Genomic DNA, 17,775 nt, shown 5'->3' on the forward strand with positions numbered 1-17,775 from the left:
GTTGTCGGGAGGACAGTAAGACGAGTTTCTGAAGTCATACAGTATGGTTGCGGCACGTTTATGTTTTAATGTTTGCAGTAATCTTAAGGGGTAATTCAGATTTTTGTTTTTCAGTCTTGGCAAAATGGAGAAGCAACATTTTTAACTGGTTTAAGTGAGGCAAAGGATTGAAAGAACTGTTTCACAAAGCAAAACAAATGAAATAATCTTTCATGGGTCCAAAATTTCGTTTCAAGAAATTCGTGCGACTTCAAAAATTCGGAATGTTCAATAACCACAGGTTAGTCACATTTTGATTTTTGTACGGAGAAAGAAGTATGATAAGAATGCAAAGTAGTTGTAAGAAAATCATACAAGATTTGGTGAAAAAAATCAATAAAATGAGTGTTGCGTTTCTAAAACCGTTCAGTATATAATGAATCGAACGTATACTTCCGTCTTAAGTAAACATGTACAAATTAAAGAAAAGCAGAAACAAAGATACATGTTAACTGTTCCCAGAAATAAGTACATATTAACTGGTCTTCTCAAATCAATGAAAACAATTATGAAACCAGATTTATCAAAATAGACTTATTTTCTATAAATTAGAATGTTCTTTTGACACGGGTCTATAGCTGGAATAGTGCAGACGATCTATAGAAGAGGGTTTGATTAATGTATAGATATGAGTCGAGTTAATTATCACGCTAACGTCAAGACGTGAACTGTACAAACAAATCTGATGACATAACAAATAAATATTTCATCCCGAAAAAAATTCCTGCACTAATCGTATCAAGCTTTTTTTCCTCTTTGAAAATTGACCATATAAATCCAATTCTAGTTGACCTGGAATTATAATTTTTAGGTCGACTCCGAAATAGAAAAAAAAAATAAAAAATTGGTATGATTAATACAGGTAAAATTTTGAAGAAGGGAGGTATATAATTCTAAACACAAATGCGTCGGTAAAGTGACGTCCGGATGCTTATTTTCTCAAACCCATAAGGTATTTTGAAGGCAGGAATATATATATTATATGTAAACATGTAACTCATCTAAACATCAACCCAACAAAGTTAGACCTGTAAATTTGCTTTCGCAAACTTTTTGTTCTTCCCTCGCCGGGATTCGAACCCATGCTACTCCGATATGTAAACATGTATACATAAAAGCTTTGTCAGTATTATTTGTGTAAATGAAAGGTGTATTCTAAATAAAATGGCCACTAAATAAAAAAAAAAAAAAATCTGCAATCAACTCAAAATCCTTTAAAAGAGAAATCAAAATTCACAAATTGAGGAGTCTTTAAGGCAAAAGCTCATTCAAAAAAGATTTAAAAAATTACTGGTTGGAACATTAAGAAGCTGTGTTTTTTATATGCATAATTATTTTCACACACTTACTCAAACTTGTTATTGTTGATGTTATTACTATGAATATATGTCATATGTGAATTTGTAATTTTTTTACCTGTTGTGAAAATTGTATACTTCATGACAATTTTTTATTTCATTATTCATGTATGTGTGTCTGTTTGATATTTTGTAATTGTTTGTTATATTTCATTGTATTTCATGAGGGCCTCAGGGAAGATTAGCTTTATAGCTAACTGTGTAACCCTCTTTAAATAAAGAATTATTATTATTATTATTATTAATAATGAACAGGAAAACACCCCATTTGTCAATATCGTAGAAAGCAATAACCATAGTTTTATGTACATATAAAAAAGAAGATGTGGTATGATTGCCAATGAGACAACTCTTCACAAAAGACCAAATGACACAGACATTAAGAACTACAATTACCGATCGGCCGTCAACAATGAGCAAAGCGCATACCGCATAGGCCATCAAAGGAACCGAAATGACAATATAAAACTATTCCAACGAGAAAAATAACGACCTTATTTATGTACAAAAAAATGAACGAAAAACAAATATGCAACCCATAAACAAACGACAACCACTGAATTACAGGCTCCTAATTTGTGACAGGCACATACATACATAATGTGGTTAGGTTAAAAATGTTAGCGGGATCGCAACCACACCACCCCCACCCACCCCCTGATGTTTGTTTTATAATATTTTGACAACAAATGGTAAATAATTAAACTTTGATCGATGCATTCGTTATGTATAACAACAAAAATAAGATGTGGTTTGATTATCAATAAGAAAGATACCCACCAGAGATAAAAGGACGTAAATGTTTTTAGTATACGACAGTCAACAATGAGAAAAACTAATGCTGCATTGCAAGCTATAAAAGGATTCGACATAACAAATGCAAAAAATGTCATAAAATAATACCAATGTTATGTAAGTGATTTATGTACAATTTGGGACCTTGGTGTTAAAGCGAAACACATTAAAAATATATAGCGAGGTTTTTTTAGGATTTTTTCACAGTTTTTCGTGACTGTGCATTAACTGACGCTGGGTCCTGAAAGGATATCCCTTATCCTTTCTTTTAAATTGTGTAGGATCATGTAATAAAAATCAGTTGAAAAGGGGTTGACTCATCTGATTGCCACAGAGCTCGAAAAGAAACCCCTATATAACTAACTTTAAACCGATTCACTCTATTAACATTTTTCGCAGGAACTGTGTACCCTTACAAACTAGTGGAACTGGCTTCAAGTAGGATATAAAGACAATCAGTTTAGGTAAAATACAGAATGAGTGGGCTCTAAACCATGTTTGGATCTCACGGGACAACTAATGATAGATATTTATCACTTGTCCTTATCAAACACAAACAAATAAAAAGAGAGTAAATAGATGGCATGTCTTTAATAGGTTTACTGAAAATACGACGTGTTAAAATTGACACCTACAAAAAGAAAATCGTACCTACTAAAACAAAAACATATTGGCCTTTCCAATGTTCAACTTGTTTTTAACCCCGATACAATGTGTACATTAAAAAAAAAGGAAATTTGAATGGATGATATAACAAATTAAAAAACCCATTTTACAACATAATAAGCTAAAAATCGGCAAGCTTTTTGTAAAAGCTATTACTTGTAATTTAAAGGGATTTTACACCGATTCGTAAGACTGGTGGTTCTCCTGACATAGGCGGGAGTTTCAGTATAGGTAAATCGGTAAACAGGGAAACGGGTAAACATACACACCAAACAAGGAAATGTCCCTGTAATTATTATAACTTTAAAGGTATATATTTTACGGTATTTTTCTACAAATTAACATAAACATGAGTAAATCAAGTAAAACAAACAGCGGTGCGAAATAAACTTTTCAGAACTTTACATTTAAACAAATTTTCGTCTTTACTTTCGGTTTTGATTTCACATAATTTGAAAACACCTTGGTTTAATAATAATTGGAAAACCAAGAGGAATATATTTGGAAAACCGACGTTTTACTCAAGGAATTGTACAATGTAATAATGTAGAAGTTAACCATTTTTGAGATTCTTAAAATATTGTATTAAGTTATTAGAAGGTACAGCCACGTGCATTCTGAGACATATATGGAAATAAACTCATCATAGATACCAGGACTAAAATTTGTATATACGCCAGACGCGCGTCTCGTCTACAAAAAAGTTATTATGTCAGAAGTATCTAAATTATTCAATATGAAATATGCATTAGTTGTCGTTTGTTGATGTGGTTCATAAACGTTTTCGTTTCTTGTCTTTTCTATAGAATAGACCGTTGATTTTCCCGTTTGAATGGTTTTAAACAAGTTTTTGTTTGGGCCTTTTATAGCTTGCGGTTTGGTGTAAGACAAGGCTCCAGGTTGAGCAGCGTACTTAATGGTTTACTTTTACCAATTGTGACTTGTATGAAGAATTGTTTCATTGGCACTCATACCACATCTTCTATATCTATAAGAACTCAACCTGATGAACATTTTACCCCGTTCAGACATGCTCTAAATGATATAATCCAAAAGATGCATTTTACCCTTATGTTTTTTTAAGCCATGTAGGTCATTTGGGTTACCTGCCGGTGTCATCAGACACAGTCTTTCAAGTAATTATACCCACATGATAATTGTGGCAAAGTTTTGTTGAATTTGTCTCAAGAGAAGAAGAGTTTTGTAAAAGACTACACAATTAACGTATAGGATTTCGTTATTTTTTTCTATAAAGGAACTTTTACCTATACTTAATAGAAAAATAAAATAAAAAATATGGGAGTCACCGTATAAGCCCACAATCTGCCTTCCGAAAAAAAAACATGCTTTTTTGTTCAGGTATTATTTTTCTGTTGAACTTCTATGTGAAATAAAGGAAACATCGAAATAAAAAAAAAGAACTAGATTAAAAAAAATCGATTAAATCTTTCAATTGTTTAGTTTATCTATAGGTTATTTGAAAAAATATTAAAAAAATATATGTCACCGATGAGTTAAAAAAAAAATTTCACCAAAAGGAGATAATTTGGAGCTTTTTCAATGATGTTATCAATTTAAAAATAATCTAGTTCCAAAATAAATTGATATGTTTGGTTGATTTTTGTACCATATCATAAAATTACAAGTAATAGTGTAAAATATGAAATTTCTATAAAAAAAAATGTCTAATTTTTGCTGATTTTTTTCTCTCCCTTGATCCTCCTTTAAAAGGTGTCAATTAACAATTATGGTCATGCTGACTTATTTGTAAATCTTATTTTGCTGAACATTATTGCTGTTTATAGTTTATCTATATTTAAATAAAGTCAATGATAAATTTCAATATGATTACCAAAAACTGAAAAATTTCCTTCGAACTGCCAATTTTTGGGTAACAACGCAACAACGGGTTGTCTGATACGTCTGATAATTTAGGGTAGATATATATGTGTAGCCATATATGAGACGTCAGATCGAACAAGACAAAGTTTTTAGCAGACAAAACTGATTCCTCGTCTGTCATATTAAAAAAACAAATGTATGTTTTCTAATTGTTAATTCACAGTTGAAAAACAACAGTGCGCTTGTAAAGTTTCAACATATATTTTTGTACATGTATTTATGAATTTAAGATGATAACAATTTAATAAAGCAAAGAACGGTAAAAACCGAGTAAGATGGGACATTTTTATAATGCGATTTTACTTTGATATTTGTAAGACGATATGCTTGTGAGGGATTAATTTTTCTAGGACACAATTATTTTATCTTTCAGGTCATATTAACTTCCGAGATGTGCACGAGTTGCAGTTAAAAAAAATGTAGGAAATGATAAATGTATATAAAACATGGATGACAATAGTGATACTACCATAATGCTTTGGTCCCAAAAACATAAAACAGTGCCATCTGAAAGATCAGAACACTACTGAAATTCTGAAAGATTAACAAAGTAGTTAAACAAAGGACCAAGTATGCAATTGACAAGAAGTCTGTAAAAACTAACTCATTGTTGATTACAGTCCATATAATTCCAAAATTGAAGTTACTTTAATACAGACATATTCAAAAACTTACCAAGATGGCATCTAATACTCTCTCACAAGAAGAGGAAAACTATGTTCGAATAGCATTGTTACTCACTGGAATTTCTCCTCGTGCTGTTCGTGTCCTGTTTGATAAAGAATTTCCTCCAGCATCTCTAAGTTTAACTGTAAATGATAGGAACACGAAGAAAAAGCTGAATGACTTGAGAGGAAAACGAGTCATAAACCAGGCCCAGTGGGATCTCCTGTTTCCCAGCAGTGGTAAGTATATATTATAAACCAGGCCCAGTGGGATCTCCTGTTTCCTACTAGTGGTAAGTATATATTATAAACCAGGCCCAGTGGGATCTCCTGTTTCCTACTAGTGGTAAATATATGTTATAAACCAGGCCCAGTGGGATCTCCTGTTTCCCAGCAGTGGTAAGTATATGTTATAAACCAGGTCAAGTGGGATCTCCTGTTTCCTACTAGTGGTAAGTATATATTATAAACCAGGCCCAGTGGGATCTCCTGTTTCCTACTAGTTGTAAGTATATGTTATAAACCAGGCCCAGTGGGATCTCCTGTTTTTCAGCAATGGTAAGTATATGTTATAAACCAGGCCCAGTGGGATCTCCTGTTTCCTACTAGTGGTAAGTATATGTTATAAACCAGGCCCAGTGGGATCTCCTGTTTCCTACTAGTGGTAAGTATATGTTATAAACCAGGCCCAGTGGGATCTCCTGTTTCCTACTAGTGGTAAGTATATGTCATAAACCAGGCCAAGTGGGATCTCCTGTTTCCTACTAGTGGTAAGTATATGTTATAAACCAGGCCCAGTGGGATCTCCTCTTTCCTACTAGTGGTAAGTATATGTCATAAACCAGGCCCAGTGGGATCTCCTCTTTCCTACTAGTGGTAAGTATATATTATAAACCAGGCCCAGTGGGATCTCCTGTTTCCTACTAGTGGTAAGTATATGTTGTCAACCAGGCCCAGTGGGATCTCCTGTTTCCTACTAGTGGTAAGTATATGTCATAAACCAGGCCCAGTGGGATCTCCTGTTTCCTACTAGTGGTAAGTATAGGTTATAAACCAGGCCCAGTGGGATCTCCTGTTTCCTACTAGTGGTAAGTATATATTATAAACCAGGCCCAGTGGGATCTCCTGTTTCCTACTAGTGGTAAGTATATGTTATAAACCAGGCCCAATGGGATCTCCTGTTTCCTACTAGTGGTAAGTATATGTTATAAACCAGGCCCAGTGGGATCTCCTGTTTCCTACTTGTGGTAAGTATATGTTATAAACCAGGCCCAGTGGGATCTCCTGTTTCCTACTAGTGGTAAGTATATGTTATAAACCAGGCCCAGTGGGATCTCCTGTTTCCTACTAGTGGTAAGTATATGTTATAAACCAGGCCCAGTGGGATCTACTGTTTCCTATCAGAGGTAAGTATATGTCATAAACCAGACACAGTGGGATCTCTTGTTTCCTATCAGTGGTAAGTACATGTTATAAACCAGGTCCAGTGGGATCTCCTGTTTCCTACTAGTGGTAAGTATATGTTATAAACCAGGCCCAGTGGGATCTCCTGTTTCCTACTAGTGGTAAGTATATGTTATAAACCAGTCCCAGTGGGATCTCCTGTTTCCTACTAGTGGTAAGTATATATTATAAACCAGACACAGTGGGATCTTCGGTTTCCCAGCAGTGGTAAGTATATGTTATAAACCAGGCCCAGTGGGATCTACCGTTTCCTATCAGAGGTAAGTATATGTCATAAACCAGACACAGTGGGATCTCTTGTTTCCTATCAGTGGTAAGTACATGTTATAAACCAAGTCTTGATTGATCTACTGTTTCCCAACAGTGGAATGTATATATTATAAACCAGGTCTCGCGGGATCTCCTGTTTCCTTGCAGTGGTAAGTATGCGTTTTAAACCAGGCCTAGTGGGATCTCCAGTTTCCTACTAGTGGTAAGTATATATTATAAACCAGGCCCAGTGGGATCTCCTGTCTCCTACTAGTGGTAAGTATATATTATAAACCACGCCCAGTGGGATCTCCTGTTTCCTACTAGTGGTAAATATATGTTATAAACCAGGCCCAGTGGGATCTCCTGTTTCCCAGCAGTGGTAAGTATATGTTATAAACCAGGTCAAGTGGGATCTCCTGTTTCCTACTAGTGGTAAGTATATATTATAAACCAGGCCCAGTGGGATCTCCTGTTTCCTACTAGTTGTAAGTATATGTTATAAACCAGGCCCAGTGGGATCTCCTGTTTTTCAGCAATGGTAAGTATATGTTATAAACCAGGCCCAGTGGGATCTCCTGTTTCCTACTAGTGGTAAGTATATGTTATAAACCAGGCCCAGTGGGATCTCCTGTTTCCTACTAGTGGTAAGTATATGTTATAAACCAGGCCCAGTGGGATCTCCTGTTTCCTACTAGTGGTAAGTATATGTCATAAACCAGGCCAAGTGGGATCTCCTGTTTCCTACTAGTGGTAAGTATATGTTATAAACCAGGCCCAGTGGGATCTCCTCTTTCCTACTAGTGGTAAGTACATGTTATAAACCAGGTCCAGTGGGATCTCCTGTTTCCTACTAGTGGTAAGTATATGTTATAAACCAGGTCCAGTGGGATCTCCTGTTTCCTACTAGTGGTAAGTATATGTTATAAACCAGTCCCAGTGGGATCTCCTGTTTCCTACTAGTGGTAAGTATATATTATAAACCAGACACAGTGGGATCTTCGGATTCCCAGCAGTGGTAAGTATATGTTATAAACCAGGCCCAGTGGGATCTACCGTTTCCTATCAGAGGTAAGTATATGTCATAAACCAGACACAGTGGGATCTCTTGTTTCCTATCAGTGGTAAGTACATGTTATAAACCAAGTCTTGATGGATCTACTGTTTCCCAACAGTGGAATGTATATATTATAAACCAGGTCTCGCGGGATCTCCTGTTTCCTTGCAGTGGTAAGTATGCGTTTTAAACCAGGCCTAGTGGGATCTCCAGTTTCCACCTAGTGGTAAGTATATATTATAAACCAGGCCCAGTGGGATCTCCTGTCTCCTACTAGTGGTAAGTATATATTATAAACCAGGCCCAGTGGGATCTCCTGTTTCCTACTAGTGGTAAGTATATGTTTTAAACCAGCCCCAGTGGGATCTCCTGTTTCCTACTAGTGGTAAGTATATGTTATAAACCAGGCCCAGTGGGATCTCCTGTTTCCTACTAGTGGTAAGTATATGTTATAAACCAGGCCCAGTGGGATCTCCTGTTTCCTACTAGTGGTAAATATATGTTATAAACCAGGCCCAGTGGGATCTCCTGTTTCCCAGCAGTGGTAAGTATATGTTATAAACCAGGTCAAGTGGGATCTCCTGTTTCCTACTAGTGGTAAGTATATATTATAAACCAGGCCCAGTGGGATCTCCTGTTTCCTACTAGTTGTAAGTATATGTTATAAACCAGGCCCAGTGGGATCTCCTGTTTTTCAGCAATGGTAAGTATATGTTATAAACCAGGCCCAGTGGGATCTCCTGTTTCCTACTAGTGGTAAGTATATGTTATAAACCAGGCCCAGTGGGATCTCCTGTTTCCTACTAGTGGTAAGTATATGTTATAAACCAGGCCCAGTGGGATCTCCTGTTTCCTACTAGTGGTAAGTATATGTCATAAACCAGGCCAAGTGGGATCTCCTGTTTCCTACTAGTGGTAAGTATATGTTATAAACCAGGCCCAGTGGGATCTCCTCTTTCCTACTAGTGGTAAGTATATGTCATAAACCAGGCCCAGTGGGATCTCCTCTTTCCTACTAGTGGTAAGTATATATTATAAACCAGGCCCAGTGGGATCTCCTGTTTCCTACTAGTGGTAAGTATATGTTGTCAACCAGGCCCAGTGGGATCTCCTGTTTCCTACAAGTGGTAAGTATATGTCATAAACCAGGCCCAGTGGGATCTCCTGTTTCCTACTAGTGGTAAGTATAGGTTATAAACCAGGCCCAGTGGGATCTCCTGTTTCCTACTAGTGGTAAGTATATATTATAAACCAGGCCCAGTGGGATCTCCTGTTTCCTACTAGTGGTAAGTATATGTTATAAACCAGGCCCAGTGGGATCTCCTGTTTCCTACTAGTGGTAAGTATATGTTATAAACCAGGCCCAGTGGGATCTCCTGTTTCCTACTTGTGGTAAGTATATGTTATAAACCAGGCCCAGTGGGATCTCCTGTTTCCTACTAGTGGTAAGTATATGTTATAAACCAGGCCCAGTGGGATCTCCTGTTTCCTACTAGTGGTAAGTATATGTTATAAACCAGGCCCAGTGGGATCTCCTGTTTCCTACTAGTGGTAAGTATATGTCATAAACCAGACACAGTGGGATCTCCTGTTTCCTATCAGTGGTAAGTACATGTTATAAACCCAGCCTTGATGGATCTACTGTTTCCCAACAGTGGAATGTATATATTATAAACCAGGCCAAGTGGGATCTTCGGTTTCCCATCAGTGGTAAGTATATGTTATAAACCAGGCCCAGTGGGATCTACTGTTTCCTATCAGAGGTAAGTATATGTCATAAACCAGACACAGTGGGATCTCTTGTTTCCTATCAGTGGTAAGTACATGTTATAAACCAGGTCCAGTGGGATCTCCTGTTTCCTACTAGTGGTAAGTATATGTTATAAACCAGGCCCAGTGGGATCTCCTGTTTCCTACTAGTGGTAAGTATATGTTATAAACCAGTCCCAGTGGGATCTCCTGTTTCCTACTAGTGGTAAGTATATATTATAAACCAGACACAGTGGGATCTTCGGTTTCCCAGCAGTGGTAAGTATATGTTATAAACCAGGCCCAGTGGGATCTACCGTTTCCTATCAGAGGTAAGTATATGTCATAAACCAGACACAGTGGGATCTCTTGTTTCCTATCAGTGGTAAGTACATGTTATAAACCAAGTCTTGATTGATCTACTGTCTCCCAACAGTGGAATGTATATATTATAAACCAGGTCTCGCGGGATCTCCTGTTTCCTTGCAGTGGTAAGTATGCGTTTTAAACCAGGCCTAGTGGGATCTCCAGTTTCCTACTAGTGGTAAGTATATATTATAAACCAGGCCCAGTGGGATCTCCTGTCTCCTACTAGTGGTAAGTATATATTATAAACCACGCCCAGTGGGATCTCCTGTTTCCTACTAGTGGTAAGTATATGTTATAAACTAGGCCCAGTGGGATCTCCTGTTTCCTATCAGAGGTAAGTATATGTCATAAACCAGACACAGTGGGATCTCTTGTTTCCTATCAGTGGTAAGTACATGTTATAAACCAGGTCCAGTGGGATCTCCTGTTTCCTACTAGTGGTAAGTATATGTTATAAACCAGGTCCAGTGGGATCTCCTGTTTCCTACTAGTGGTAAGTATATGTTATAAACCAGTCCCAGTGGGATCTCCTGTTTCCTACTAGTGGTAAGTATATATTATAAACCAGACACAGTGGGATCTTCGGATTCCCAGCAGTGGTAAGTATATGTTATAAACCAGGCCCAGTGGGATCTACCGTTTCCTATCAGAGGTAAGTATATGTCATAAACCAGACACAGTGGGATCTCTTGTTTCCTATCAGTGGTAAGTACATGTTATAAACCAAGTCTTGATGGATCTACTGTTTCCCAACAGTGGAATGTATATATTATAAACCAGGTCTCGCGGGATCTCCTGTTTCCTTGCAGTGGTAAGTATGCGTTTTAAACCAGGCCTAGTGGGATCTCCAGTTTCCACCTAGTGGTAAGTATATATTATAAACCAGGCCCAGTGGGATCTCCTGTCTCCTACTAGTGGTAAGTATATATTATAAACCAGGCCCAGTGGGATCTCCTGTTTCCTACTAGTGGTAAGTATATGTTATAAACCAGCCCCAGTGGGATCTCCTGTTTCCTACTAGTGGTAAGTATATGTTATAAACCAGGCCCAGTGGGATCTCCTGTTTCCTACTAGTGGTAAGTATATGTCATAAACCAGACACAGTGGGATCTCTTGTTTCCTATCAGTGGTAAGTACATGTTATAAACCCAGCCTTGATGGATCTACTGTTTCCCAACAGTGGAATGTATATATTATAAACCAGGCCAAGTGGGATCTTCGGTTTCCCAGCAGTGGTAAGTATATGTTATAAACCAGGCCCAGTGGGATCTACTGTATATGTTATAAACCAGGCCCAATGGGATCTCCTGTTTCCTACTATTGGTAAGTATATGTTATAAACCAGGCCCAGTGGGATCTCCTGTTTCCTACTAGTGGTAAGTATATATTATAAATCAGACACAGTGGGATCTTCGGTTTCCCAGCAGTGGTAAGTATATGTTATAAACCAGGCCCAGTGGGATCTACTGTTTCCTATCAGAGGTAAGTTTATGTCATAAACCAGACACAGTGGGATCTCTTGTTTCCTATCAGTGGTAAGTACATGTTATAAACCAAGTCTTGATTGATCTACTGTTTCCCAACAGTGGAATGTATATATTATAAGCCAGGCCAAGTGGTATCGTCGGTTTCCCAACAGTGGAATGTATATTTTATAAATCAGGCCAAGTGGGATCGTCGGTTTCCCAACAGTGGAATGTATATATTATAAATCAGGCCAAGTGGGATCGTCGGTTCCAAACAGTGGAATGTATATATTATAAATCAGGCCAAGTGGGATCGTCGGTTCCAAACAGTGGAATGTATATATTATAAACCAGGCCAAGTGGGATCGTCGGTTCCAAACAGTGGAATGTATATATTATAAACCAGGCCAAGTGGGATCTTCGGTTTCCCAACAGTGGAATGTATATATTATAAACCAGGCCAAGTGGAATCGTCGGTTTCCCAACAGTGGAATGTATATATTATAAACCAGGCCAAGTGGGATCGTCGGTTTCCCAACAGTGGAATGTATATATTATAAACCAGGCCAAGTGGGGTCGTCGGTTTCCCAACAGTGGAATGTATATATTATAAACCAGGCCAAGTGGGATCTTCGGTTTCCCAACAGTGGAATGTATATATTATAAACCAGGCCAAGTGGAATCGTCGGTTTCCCAACAGTGGAATGTATATATTATAAACCAGGCCAAGTGGGATCGTCGGTTTCCCAACAGTGGAATGTATATATTATAAACCAGGCCAAGTGGAATCGTCGGTTTCCCAACAGTGGAATGTATATATTATAAACCAGGCCAAGTGGGATCGTCGGTTTCCCAACAGTGGAATGTATATATTATAAACCAGGCCAAGTGGAATCGTCGATTTCCCAACAGTGGAATGTATATATTATAAACCAGGTCTCGCGGGATCTCCTGTTTCCTTGCAGTGGTAAGTATGCGTTTTAAACCAGGCCTAGTGGGATCTCCAGTTTCCTGCTAGTGGTAAGTATATGTCATAAACCAGGCCCAGTGGGATCTCCTGTCTCCTACTAGTGGTAAGTATATGTTATAAACCAGGCCCAGTGGGATCTCCTGTTTCCTACTAGTGGTAAGTATATGTTATTAACCAGCCCCAGTGGGATCTCCTGTTTCCTACTAGTGGTAAGTATATGTTATAAACCAGGCCCAGTGGGATCTCCTGTTTCCTACTAGTGGTAAGTATATGTCATAAATCAGACACAGTGGGATCTCCTGTTTCCTATCAGTGGTAAGTACATGTTATAAACCAAGCCCTGATGGATCTACTGTTTCCCAACAGTGGAATGTATATATTATAAACCAGGCCAAGTGGGATCGTCGGTTTCCCAACAGTGGAATGTATATATTATAAATCAGGCCAAGTGGGATCGTCGGTTTCCCAAAAGTGGAATGTATATATTATAAACAAGGCCAAGTGGGATCGTCGGTTTCCCAACAGTGGAATGTATATATTATAAACCAGGCCAAGTGGGATCTTCGGTTTCCCAACAGTGGAATGTATATATTATAAACCAGGCCAAGTGGAATCATCGGTTTCCCTACAGTGGAATGTATATATTATAAACCAGGCCAAGTGGAATCGTCGGTTTCCCAACAATGGAATGTATATATTATAAACCAGGTCTCGCGGGATCTCCTGTTTCCTTGCAGTGGTAAGTATGCGTTTTAAACCAGGCCTAGTGGGATCTCCAGTTTCCTACTAGTGGTAAGTATATGTCATAAACCAGGCCCAGTGGGATCTCCTGTTTCCCAGCAGTGGTAAGTATATGTTATAAACCAGTCTTAGTGGGATCTCCTGTTTCCTAGAAGTGGAATGTAAATATTATAAACCAGGCTAGGTGGGATCTTCTGTATCCCTGGAGTGGTACATTTGTAAGTTTATTTTATAAACAAGGCCAATTGGGATCTCATGTTTCCAAGCAGTGGTAACCAGGCCCAGTGATATATCCTGCTTTAAAGCAGTTGTAAGTTTAGGGTATGAACCAGGCCCAGTGGGATTTCCTGTATCCCAGCAGTGGTCAGTATATGTTTTAAACCAGGGGAAAGTGGGACTTCCTGTTTCCAGCAGTCGTAAATACATGTTATTATTAGGCCCAGTTTAAATATCTGATGAAATATGTTATGTAAATGACTGTTTGTTTCAAATCTATGTAAAACAAATATAGTGACCTGAGGTTAATTCTAAACATGATCATTTAACAAGATGAGGGTTCCAAACTGGAAAGTGGTTCATGTCAGCGTGTGTAATAAACTAGATACAGCGGCTGGGGACTATAGGAAAATTAGGCAATTACTAGAGATTAAAAAAAGAGTGATTAACAAGGCTCAATCTGACAATATTTTATTTTCCAGTAACAATAAGTTTGTGATAATCAGGATTTGTTAACCCTTGTGGGTCACCATAGATCACTCCCAATTTGTGTAGGGTTCGTGTTGTTTAGTATTTATCTGTTTATCTGTTTGTCTCTTTCTATTTTATCAATGGTGTTGGCAGTATATTTTCAACTTATGAGTTTGAATGTCCCTCTGATAGATTGTGCATCTCTTTTTTGACCTGAGATCAAATCATGTAGAAGTTGAAACTGAGCAAATATCCATACCGCATTGTAAGCTTTCAAAGTTCCCGAAATAACAAATGTGAAACAAAATAGATGAATTATACGACAGTCTTATTTAACAAAACAATAAATGAAAAACAAAATGACATACAGCAACTAACGACAACAACGGAGCTACAGATTTGTGGATTTGGATATGTACATGCAGAATATGACAGTATTCAACATACTTGCTGGCACCAAACCCTCCCGTATCGATACAAAGCACAAAAAAGTAACAAAATACATAGGACGTACAGTACAGTTTTGTGAGTACTCACAGCTACCGAAAAATGGTGTACAGATAGGGTGTAAAGATGTAATTAAATATTCGCCGCGATGTAGGTTTTAACAGATCGTAGGACTGAATGTACATGTGTGTACAAAAATGATATTTAGTTGGGTTTTATTTTCTGACTAACAAAATTAGTATTTATAACGATATAAACAATATTAAATTTTCTAAATAGTGTTGAATTTGTAACCTTTTGTAATAAGTTTATTTTAAGGATCGATATATGAACCCGGATCGTATCGAAATGTAGGAGCTCGGTAAACTAAATCACCGTAAGACTGATTAGGATCTGCCATCCTGCTTGTGGTAAATGTTCCATAGGAATAGCTAAAACAACAATCCAATTCTTTGCAAATATAAAAGAATTTGGTGAAGATTTTAAGTAACTTGTGGTAGCGACATTCTTTACTTAAAATTTTACCGGTATAACGTAGATATCTCTCGTTGAAACCTAAAAAGTTTCTGCAGATCACGTCATGTATTGTAGCGGACGAGTATGGAACGCCGGAACTGTCTTATAGTGTAAATATTTAATGTGTTCTGTCGCTTTGCCGTTACGTCCTGTTATTTCTTCTTTATGTTATGTGCAAATGCCGTTATATCCTGACACGACATCTCTGTGTTATGTCAAATTAGTAATTTGTTTGGTCAAACAATTGTACGATATGTCATTGCTAAACTTTGTTCTGTAAAATATGCATTACATTATGCTGTAACTACTGTATATTCTGTGAATACTTCAGAACTTTATGATCAACCACCTTTACATTCTCTCATATTTTATCTACGTTGTGTCTATTCTTCTTTTACGTAAGTCAGTTAATAATTGCGTCCTGTCTCGAGTGTTATTGTTATGTCAAATGTTCTAAACGTTTTGTTTTGATACACCTTTGTTCTATGTAAATCTCATGATATTATAGTCTTTTGGCGTTATGTTGTGTTTATACATATGTATCTCCAGTGAAAAACATAATACATCATGGTATAATTCATATACGTTTTGCCCTACAGCTGATACTCTCTGTGAGCATTCATTACGTCATGTGCAAATGGTTTTTACATTATGTGCAAACAACTAATACGTTTTGTGCAAACCTCGTTTACCTTATGTGAAAACATTGTTCACCCTATGTGCAAACATCGTTTACCTTATGTGCAAACACCTATTACGTTATATGCAAATACCTATCAAGTTATGTATAAAAACTTCATCATTATGTGCAAATACTATTACGTTATGTACAAATACCGCTTACATTATTTGCAAACACCATGAAAGTTATGTGCAAATGCCTATTACATTATGTCCAAACATCTATTACGTTAGGTGCACACACCTATTACGTTATGTCTAAACACCTATTACGTTATGTGCAAACACCTATTACGTTCTGGTAAAACGCTTTTTTGACACAGATAAAAACAAAACGCATCAGTGATATACACTTTGAAAACTATAAGTTTTAGCTTTCTAAAAAGCTCTTAATTACTTCGCTGTATTCTTTTTCCGACGTAGTCGGTGTAGTTTCTGTTTGTGATCTTTGAACTTAAGGACGCTTAACTATGGCAACAGAATACGCATGCTCGAAAATACTTTCTGTGATTGGACAAAATGATCTCATGGTGGATGATTTGGTTGTGTTTGAAAACACGTCTGTTATTTATATCGTGATGGAAAGCAAGTGAAAAACTATAAATATTTGAACCAAGAATACTGAACACAAGTAAGAAGCTAAGAAGATATGGCGTCTGTGACTAGTCGAGGGTATTGACGCTCCGATGTTTTTGTGCTAGTTTGAAGTTTTACAGTTCTGTATATGATTTTTCCTGGACTTTCGAATCTCAAGTAATAATATGTGAGTCTTTCTGAATAATAATTTTGATGCATTTACCAAAGAAAGATACTTTAATAGCCATTTGAAGTTCGGACAAAAGAAAAAAACAATCTAAATATAGATATTGGTAGTGATTTAATTGAGTAAATAAAACTCACGGTATAATAGTTCGAAAACTAGATCGTAAATTGTTTGTAAACAAAGCAAGTTTTATACAATAACTATATATTGTTCATACATTAACATTTAAATATCTCGTAAGCCGAGAATGACGCAACAACAACAAATAACGAGCTTTGTTTCGACAGCTAATGTTGGCAAACTCTCTGCTACACAGGAAAATGATGACTCTGTATTTAATGACTCAACACCTGCAAAACCAAAATCTGCAAAACGCCCGCATACATGTCTCTCTAGCGATGGCGATCATGGTTTATGCATCGAAACCGAATTAAATGAGATAAGGAATTCAATGAAAAACATATTGAAAAAAGAAGACGTTAAAATGATTGTCACTGAAACAGTTACAAGCTTGCTTGCACAAATGAAAAAAGAGATGAAAAAAGAACTTAAAAAAGAAATGATGGTTGAAATTCAAACAAATAAAGAAAAGGTAGAACAGCACTTTAAGTCAGAGGTATCTAGACTTAGTAAAAGAATAGACAGTGTAGAATTTGACAATGCTAATATATTAGAAAAAAATGCAAACCTTCACAAAGAAAACAGATTTTTGAAAGAAGAGATTGAAAATACGGGTAAACGTGCAACCGAAGCAATGGAATTGTCAAACTGGAATGAACAATACTCAAGGAAAAAAAATATTAAAATATTTGACTTTCCAGAAAAAAGGGGGAAAGATTGCCTCATAGTTTTTTTCATGAGATAAGTAAACTGGGTGTAAATATTGAACCATCAGAGATTGTAGCAGCACACAGGATACCAGGAAAACACGGCAAACCTAGACCAATTCTTGTGAAATTTATGCGCATGGAATCGAAAATCTCTATTTTGCGAAATCGAAAACTTATAAATGAGAAGTTAGAAGTCCGCATCTCTGACGATGTTACAAAACTGAACCAAGGGCTACTAAATAGACTATACCTGCATGAGGATGTCACCAGTGCGTGGTATTTCAACGGTCACATATATGGCACCGACAGCAAGGGGGATCGGCATCGTTTTGACATTTATGACAACATAAGGCAGAAACTG

Source organism: Mytilus trossulus, chromosome 12 (assembly GCF_036588685.1).
Source record: "Mytilus trossulus isolate FHL-02 chromosome 12, PNRI_Mtr1.1.1.hap1, whole genome shotgun sequence".
Taxonomy (NCBI): domain Eukaryota; kingdom Metazoa; phylum Mollusca; class Bivalvia; order Mytilida; family Mytilidae; genus Mytilus; species Mytilus trossulus.